The following is a 10,425-nucleotide window of genomic DNA, read 5'->3' as shown; positions in this document are numbered from 1 at the left end:
ACACACACACATTCATGCATACATGTACACACACATACACAGGCATGCAAACACATTCATGCACACAGACACATTCATGCACACACATATACACACATGCACACACATTCGTGTACACATGTGCACACATACACACACGTACACAGCCATGTACACAGTACATGCACACAGACACACACATTCATGCATACACGTACACACACATGCACACACAGGAATGCACACACGTGGGAACACACATATATACACACATTCATGCATACATGTACACACACATGCACACACACAGGCATGCATGCATGTGCACACATGTGCGCGTGCGCGCGCACACACACACACACACACACACTATTCTTCCAGACAGTCCTTGGTCTTCCATGTACATAAAGGACTCCAGGGAAAGCCAGTAATTCTCTGTCAGCATCTTGTCAGATATTTTGAAAATGTCTCTTTCACCAACTGTTGCCTAAAAGTTGAGGTTTCTTGTGGTCCTGTTGGTCCTGCTTTATGTCCCCTTCTCTTCTCACTCTATGTCCTACCTGAGCAACAGTATCTCCCAGAGCTTGAAGCTGGCACTATACACTGATGAGCCCCAGATTTATTCCTTTTATTATTTTTATTCTATTTATTCCTTTAGCCTAATACATCTCTGCTATGGTTTAGAACTGGATATCCAACTGCTTACAGGACATTTTAACATTATGACTTTGAACTTTAGATTCAGTGCTCGACTTTATTTCAGCAATGTCCAAAGGCAATCTTTCAGTTGCCTGTGTGTTCTTTATCTCATGTAACATGACTGTCTACCCAGTTTCCCCAGGAAAAAATAAGAATACAATTGATTGGTTCTCCTTTATCTCTTGTATCCACTTAATCACAAAATCCTCAACTCCTAAATGCCACTGCTACACATCTTTCAGTATGACACTGTAACTTTTCCACTGTTCTTTCTCACCCGGATTGCCATGGTGGACTCCTACTGCATCTTCTCACTTGTTTATTCTCTATAGATTATTCTCCACATTGAAACCAGTACATTTTCTGAAATTAGAATCTTCTCCCCATTTCAGTTTCTTAGGGCTACTGAAATAAATTACCACAAACTTGGTGCTTGAAAACAATAGAAGTTTATTCTTCCATGACAGCTAAAATCTGAAATCAAGGCATGGCCACACTCCTACTTAGAGCTTTAGGGGAGAAACCTTCTTTGCCTCTCCCATCTTCTGGTGGCTCCTGGCATTCCTTAGCTCCTGTCAGAATAACTCAGTCTCTACCTCCATCTTCACATGGGTATTCACACACCTTCCTAGTGTGTCTCTGTGTCTCTGTTCTCCTTTTTCTTTCTCCTATAAATATATCAATCATTAGATTGAGGGCCCAATCTAAATCCAGGATGATCTCATCTTAAGATCCTTAACTTAATAATATCCGCAAAGTCATTTTTTTTGACACATTAGGTAACATTACAGGTTTTGGAGATTAGGGAACAGATATCTTCTGGAGGTCTATTTTTCAGCCTAGCACAGGGGTCAATAATATATTAAGAAAATTGAGAATCTGGGGTGACTGGGTGGCTTAGTCAGTTAAGCGTCTGTCTTCAGCTCAGGTCATGATCCCAGAGTCCTGGGATCGAGCCCACATCAGGCTCCCTGCTTGGTGGGGAGTCTACTTCTCCCTCTCCCTCTGTCTCCCTCCTCCACTCATGTGCTCCCTCTCTCTCAAATAAATAAAATCTTATAAACAAAAGAAAATTGAGAATCCAAGTATTTTAATAGTTTGAGAAGTAGAGAAATAATATAGATACTTGAAAAAAATCAATGGAAGAAAAGATGCTAGCAAAACTCTTTCCTTCCAGAAAGTCATCTCTTTGGAGGGATGAATGAAAGATGATTTAAATATTGCACAGAGTACCCAGGGATTTACAGGAACCACATTCAGAGACAATAAAGCTGGCAAAGGCTGCTGGATAAAATCCAAGTCTAGCATTTCTCCTAACTCCTTGGTGTCTGGTACTGTAGAGTCATATCAACCCACAATAGGCTGGTCTCAAGAGGAAAAGAGTTAATAGTCTTAGTATCATTAGGTCATATTGGCCATCTTCAAGAGCCCCATGGGAAATAGCCTCAAAACCTCACTTATTCACTGATAAATTAAGATCTTATATTCAGGCACTATGGAATAAGGAAAGCTCTTCATTTCATGAAGATGGGACCCAATCACCCTCACTGCATCAGAATTCTTAGTATTAGAATGACTGCTTCCACCTACTCACAGTAATTGTCAGGAATTAATATTTATAATTACATAATTACATAAAAATATGTAATTTGTATAATTATAGCCTTATCTTCCCCCTTTGAATTAATGTATCAGTTAAATAAATAAATAAGCCCATTTTTCATTAGACTTTTTTAAGTTTTTATTTAAATTCCAGTTAGTTAACATACAGTGTAATATTAGTTTCAGGTGTAGAATTTAGTGATTCAACACTTCCTTATAACATCCAGTGTTCATCACAAGTGTACTCCTTAATCCCCATCACTTGTTTAAGCCATCCCTTACCCACCTTCCCTCAGGTAACCATCAGTTTGTTCTGTATAGTTAAGAGTCGTATGCATGGAATGTTTTTCCATTTCTTTGTGTCACCTGTGATGGATTGGAAAAACAAATATTGTTAAAATCTCTGTACTACCCAAAGCAATCCACACATTTAATGCAATCCCTATCAAAATACCACCAGCATTTTTCACAGAGCTAGAACAAACAATCCTAAAATTTGTATGAAACCACAAAAGGCCCTGAATAGCCAAAGGAAATTTGAAAAAGAAAAGCAAGGCTGGAGGTATCACAATACTGGAATTCAAGCTATATTGCAAAGCTATAGTCATCAAGAGAGTATGGTACTGGCATAAAAACAGACAATAGATCAATGGGACAGAATAGAAAATTCAGAAATGGACTCACACTCTATGGTCAACTAATATTTGACAAAGCAGGAAAGAATATCGAATAGAAAAAAGACAGTCTTGTCAATAAATGGTGTTGGGAAAACTGGACAGCCACATGCAGAAGGATGAAACCGGATCACTTTCTTACACCATACACAAAAATAAATTCAAAATGGAGGAAAGACCCAAGTGTGAGACAGGAATCTATCAAAATCCTAGAGGAGAACACAGGCAGTAACCTCTTCGACATCAGCCATAGGATTTCTTACTAGACACATCTTCAAAGGCAAAGGAAACAAAAGCAAAAATGAACAACTGAGACTGCACAGTGAAGGAGACAATCAACAAAACTAAAAAGCAACCTACAGAATGAGAGAAGATATTTGAAAACAACATATCTGATAAAGGGTTAGTATCTAAAATATATAATGAACTTACCAACTCAACAGCCAAAAAACAATTAATCCAGGTATGTAATAGGCAGAAGACCTGACTAGACAGTTTTACAAAGAAGACATAGAGATGGCTAACAGACACATGAAAATATGCTTGACATCACTCATCATCAGGGAAATACAAATCAAAACTACAATGATATATCACTTCACTCCAATCAGAATGGTAAACTCAACAACACAAGAAATAACGGGTTGGTGAGAATATGGGGAAAGGGGAACCTTCCTACACTAATGATGGGGATCATCATAAACTGTTGCAGCCACTCTGGAGAACAGTTTGGAGGTTACTGAAAAAGTGCAAAATAGAAATACCCTATGATCTAGCAACTGCACTACTAGGTATTTACCCAAAGGATACAAAAATACTGATTCAAGGGGACACATGTACCTGAATGTTTACAGCAGTATTATCAACAATAGCAAAATGATGGAGAGGGACCAAATGTTCAAATATATATATATGAAGCAGCTTAGGGGCCACAGCTCAGACCCAGACCCTCCTCACACCCACAGACACTCAAATGCACTAGATGGAGGGAGGGGTTGGGGGTTTGGGAGGGAAACTGAGGCAGGAAGCTGGCCACACTCTACTAGCAATCAACAGTTTCTCTTGACCCCTTGACATTCCTTCCCTTCTATTTTTTGAGGCTCCTCATAAATTGAAAATAAACTAGTAGAAAATTGCTATAGAAAAGATGTGGTGGGGCACCTGGGTGGCTCAGTTGGTGAAGCATCTGCCTTCAGCTCAGGTCATGATCTCAGGGTCTTGGGATCAAGCCCTGAGTAGGGCTCTCTGCTCAGCAGGGAGCCTGCTTCTCCTGCACCTCCCCACTTGTGCCCTCTCTCGCTATCTCTGTCTCTCTCTCAAATAAATAAAATCTTTAAAAAGAAAAAAAGGGGAGGCACCTAGGTGGCTCAGTCCGTTAAGCGTCTGCCTTCAGCTCAGGTCATGATGCCAGGCTTCTGGGATTGAGCCCTGCATCAGGCTCCATGCTCAGGGGGGACTCTGCTTCTCTTTGTCCCTCTGCCCCTTCCCCTGCTCATGCTCTCTTTCTCTCCCTAAACTAAATAAATAATTTAAAAAAAAAGAAAGACGTGTTGAGATACTCAATAGTATTTTTAAAAATTTATATTACATTATATATATATTACATTTATTGCATTTAATATTCCATTATGATATTCATATATTTTATATATATAAATTTATATATTATATATATAATAATATATAATATATACAATAATATTAAATATATTATATTTAATATATATAATAATATTAAATATATTATATATAATAATATATATTGTTATTATATTATCTAATATATATATATATATTAGAGCTAGAGTGTATTTTTTTTTTAAAGATTTTATTTATTTGAGAGCGAGAATGAGAGAGAGAGAGCACATGAGAGGGGGGAGGTTCAGAGGGAGAAGCAGACTCCCTGCTGAGCAGGGAGCCCGATGCGGGACTCGACGCCGGGACTCCAGGATCATGACCTGAGCCGAAGGCAGTCGCTTAACCAACTGAGCCACCCAGGCGCCCTAGAGCTAGAGTGTATTATGCTAAGTGAAATTAGTTTGGTTAGAGAAAGAGAAATACCACATGATTTCACTCATATGTGGAAATTAAGAAATGAAACAGATGAACATAGGGGAGGGAAAAGTAGAGAGAGAGAGGCAAACCATAAACTAGACTTTTAACTATAGAGAACAAACTGAAGGTTGATGGAGGGGAATTGGGCAGGAGGATGGGCTAAATGGGTGATGGGTATTAAGGAGGGCACTTGTTGTGATGAGCACTGGGTGTTGTATGTAAGTGATGAATCACTAAATTCTACTCCTGAAAGTAATATTACACTATATGTTAACTAACTGGAATGTAAATAAAAACTTGGAAGTAATCAGAAAGGGAGACAAACCATGAGAGACCCTTAACTATAGGAAACAAACTGAGGGTTGCTGGATGGGAGGTGGGTGGGGGGCTGGGATAATTGGGTGATGGGCATTAAGGAGGCATGTGATGTGATGAGCACTGGCTGTTATACGCAACTTGATGAAGTATTGAATTCTACATCTGAAACTAATGATGTATTATATGTTGGGTAATTGAATTTAAATTGAAAAATTGAAACAGTCAATCCAATCAACCAACAAATCATCTGTTTCTTGATTTTTGTCTCTTTTTTCCCCCTATGTTCATTTCCAACATAGATTTTCCATGCCCTGTCTCCATGGAGTCAGGGCACATAACCCTCTTACTACATAAATGTATTCATGAACCAGGATGCTCTACTGAGCTTCAGTGTCAAGAGTTTTTATTGGGGTTTCATGTAGTCATGTGTGCTTAAATGGTTGGTCAATTGTTTGAGCTCAATCTCCAGCCACCCTCCCCACTCTGGAGGTCTGGAAGCTGAAAGTTCCAATAATCTAATCATGTGATTGATCTTTCTGATAACCAACCCTCATATCATTTTCAAGTTATTTATTGGCCCACCATAATTAATCTCACTAGCATAGCAAAGACACTCCATCACTCAGCAAAGTATAAGGGATTTTGAAGTTCTGAACCAGAAACCTGGAACAACATCTGAACAAATTCTTAATTGTACCATAGCCTCTGACAAGACAACTTGAGTGTATCCTTTCTCCCTTCCTGGTACTCTAGTTTCCTCTATTTTATGTCTACTGCAACCTTTTTGGATGAAATCCTCTACCCTCCAAGAAAATATGAGAAGAGGCTCTATTGCTCATAGTAGACTCGGGTCTAGAACTACAGGTTTCTCTCCAGGGTATTAAGACCCTTCCCATCATTACAGGGGTGAGTAAAGTATGTCTATAGATACTGTTTAATATGTGCCTTTAAAAATTTCAGGTTTCCTGTATCTCAATTTGTTTACCACTGTCTCTTCTCACAGGTGAATCCCTAAGGTTCATTTTTAACATCTTTATTGAGGTATAATTGATATATGATAAAGTGCATGTATTTAAAGGATATAATTTGAGAAATTTTGACACATGTATATTAATGAGTTAATTACCCCTTTTTACCCCAATTAAGATAATACATGTGTCCATTATGCTCAAAAATTTCCGCACGTTCATTTATAATTACTCTCCTACCTACTTTACTTTCATGTAACCAAAGATCTGCTTTCTAACATAGTAAACTAGTCTACATTTTCTAAAATTTAATATAAATGGAATCATACAGCATGTATTTTTCTATTTGGGTTCTTTCACTTAGCATAGCTACTTTTTTAAGATTTTATTTATTCATTTGAGAGAGAGAGAGATAGTGAGAAAGAGCATGAGCAGGGAGGAGAGGGAGAAGCAGACTCCCCACTGAGCAGGGAGCCCAATGTGGGGCTCCATGCCAGCTCCCTGGGATCATGACCTGAGCTGAAGGCAGATGCTTAACTGACAACCATCCAGGTGCCCTATAACATAGCTACTTTGAGATCCATCCATGTTATAGCATATACCAAGCATTTATTCATTTGTTGCTGAATAGTATCCTATTGTACCAATATGCCACAGTCTGCATTTGTTTAGCCATTTTGTTTAACCACTTAAACAGTTTGTTTAACCTCTGTTGATAACATTTAATTGTTTCCAGTTTAGGTCTATGCTATGAGCACCCAGCCACCCCATCCCTCCCACCCCCCACCACTCCAGCAACCCTCAGGTTGTTTCCTGAGATTAAGAATTCCTCATATCAGTGAGGTCGTATGATACATGTCTTTCTCTGATTGACTTATTTCACTCAGCACAATACCCTCCAGTTCCATCCACATCATTGCAAATGGTAAGATTTCATCCCTTTTGATGGCTGCATAATATTCCACTGTATATATATACCACATGTTCTGTTGAATCACAGACCTCTACTTCTGAAACAAATAATACATTATATGTTAAAAAAGAAGAAGAAGAAGAAGAAGAAGAAGAAGATGGCAGGAGGGGAAGAATGAAGGGGGGGAATCAGAGGGGGAGACAAACCATGAAAGACTATGGACTCTGAAAAACAAACTGAGGGTTCTAGAGGGGAGGGGGGCTGGGGGATGCGTGATGGGTATTAAAGAGGGCACATATTGAATGGAGCACTGGGTGTTATACACAAACAATGAATCATGGAACACTACATCAAAAACTAATGATGTAATGTATGGTGATTAACATAATAAAAATATATATATATATAAATTGCTATAAGCATTCATGTAAAAGACTTTGTATGAGCATATGCCTTCACTTCTCTTCCTATAAATGGAAAGCTTGGATCATTTGGTAGGTGGATATTTAACTTTTAGAGAAATTGCTAAAATGTTTTTTCCAAAATTGTTGTAACATTTTACAAACCTGCTAGAGGTGCATGAAAGTAGGAGTTCCTCCACATTATCACAAACAGTTAGTAGTCTTTTTAATTTTGGACATTCTAATAAGAATGTGGTGGTATCTCATCGTAGTTTCAAAAGCATTTGCCTAAATGCTAATGATACTGATCTCCTTTTCATGTGCTTTTCATCAAACATGTATCATCATTGGTGAATTGTGCTTTGGAATTACTTTATCTTAGTTGCAGCTAGTATTTTTATTTATTTATTTATTTTTAAAGATTTTATTTATAAGCAATCTCTACACCCAATGTGGGGCTCGAACTCACAATCCTGAGATGAAGAGTAGTATGCTTTACCTACTGAGCCAGTCAGGGACCCTTAGCCCTTTTATTTTTTAACAGTATTTATTGAGATCAGATGTTCTTACATTAAGTCCAGTTTATCAGTTTGTTCTTTAAGAGATTGTACATCTTGATGCCATAGTTAAATATTTTTCTAGCCCAAGGTATCACATTATTCCTCCTATGTTTTCTTCTAGAAGTTTTATAGTGTTAAATTTAATTTTGGGGGTACATTTATAATGTAAATAGCATATTTTATAATTATAATTTTTAACTCTATTTTGTATAACACATAAGTTATGGATTAAAGTTCATTCTGTCAAAAAGACTCTCTTTTCAACACTGTATTGCCTTTGTAACTGCCAAAATTCAGTTATCTGTGTATATATCATTCTATTTCTGGACTTTCTATTTTATTCCATTGATCTATCTACCTATCTTACATTAATACCACATTGTCTGTTGGCTAATTGAATTTAAATTTAAAAAATACCACATTGTCTTGATTAATATTACATTATCATGTCTTACAATGAGATATGGTTGCGATTTCATTTTTATTCTTCCCTTTCTTTTTTATTTTATTTTTATTATTTTTTGTTATGTTCAATAAGCCAACATATAATACATCATTAGTTTTTGATGTAGTGTCCAACTATTCATTAGTTGCATATAACACCCTGTGCTCATCACCACATGTGCCCTACTTAATACCCATCACCTTACTCCATCTCTCCACCCCTCTCCCCTCTAAAACCCTCAGTTTGGTTCCTGGAGTCCAGAGTCTCTCATAGTTTGTCTCCTTCTCTGATTTCTTCCCATTCAGTTTTTCCTCCCTTCCCTTATGGTCCTCCACTCTATTCCTTATGTTCCACATATGAGTGAAACCATATGATAATTGTTTTTCTCTGCTTGACTTATTTCACTTAGCATAATCCCCTCCAGTTCCATCCATGTCGATGCAACTGGTGGGTATTCATCCTTTCTGATGGCTGAGTAGTATTCCATTGTATATATGAACCACATCTTTATCCATTGATCTGTTGAAGGGCATCTCAGCTCCTTCCACAGTTTGGCTATTGTGGACATTGCTGAACATTGGGGTGCATGTGCCCCTTCTTTTCACTACACCTATATCTTTGGGGTAAATACCCAGTAGTGCAATTGCTGGATCGTATGGTAGCTCTATTTTCAACTTTTTGAGGAACCTCCATACTGTTTTCCAGAGTGGCTGTACCAGCTTGCATTCCCACCAACTGTGTAAGAGGATTCCTCTTTTAATGATGCTTTAACTATTTTAGTTTCTTTGCATTTTAACAAGAATTTTAGAATCAGGGGCGCCTGGGTAGCTGTCTGTTAAGCGTCTGTCTTCTGCTCCAGTCATGATCCCAGGGTCCTGGGATCGAGCCCAGTGTCAGGCTCCCTGAGCCTGGTTCTCCCTCTCCTTCTGCCCTGCCTCCCCCCTCATGTTCTCTCTCTCACTCTGTTGAATAAATAAAATCTTAAAAAAAAGAATTTTAGAATCAATTTGTCTACTTCTACCAATATATCTGCTATGATTTTGATTAGAATCATGTAGAATCTATCAATAGTTTGGGAATAAATTGTACTATTGAATCTTCTGACACACAGAGCTTACTTAAGTCTTCCTTAATTTCTTCCAGCAATGCTTTGTAATTTTTAGTATATAGGTCTCAAGATTTTTGTCAAATTTATCCCCATTTACTTCATGAATTTTTGATCCTATTATAAAATTTTTCTCTTTAATTTTAATTGTTTTTTGCTAGTGCATATATATAAATAAAATTCGTTTTTTGGGGGTGCCTGGGTGGCTCAGTCATTAAGGGTCTGCCATCGGCTCAGGTCGTGGTCCCAGGGTCCTGGGATCTAACCCTGCATTGGACTCCCTGCTCTGCGGGAAGCCTTCTTCTCCCTCTCCCACTCCCCCTGCTTGTGTTCCCTCTCTCGCTGTGTCTCTCTCTATCAAAAAAATAAAATCTTTAAAAAAATAAAAAATAAATTAATAAATAAAATTGATTTTTTTTTTAGATTTTATTTATTTATTTGAGAGAGAGAGAATGAGAGACAGAGAGCACGAGAGGGAAGAGGGCAGAGGGGGAAGCAGACCCCCTGCTGAGCAGGGAGCCCGATGTGGGACCCGATCCCGGGACTCCAGGATCATGACCTGAGCCGAAGGCAGTCGCTTAACCAACTGAACCACCCAGGCGCCCCAATAAATAAAATTGATTTTTTTAATAGTGATCTTATATCCTGCCATTTTAGGTATGATAGGTAATAGAGTGTGTGGGGGGGGGTGGGTGGGGGGTGGGTG

This window comes from Neomonachus schauinslandi, chromosome 9 (assembly GCF_002201575.2).
Source record: "Neomonachus schauinslandi chromosome 9, ASM220157v2, whole genome shotgun sequence".
Classification (NCBI taxonomy): Eukaryota; Metazoa; Chordata; class Mammalia; order Carnivora; family Phocidae; genus Neomonachus; species Neomonachus schauinslandi.
Note: the sequence above shows the minus strand (reverse complement) of the source record.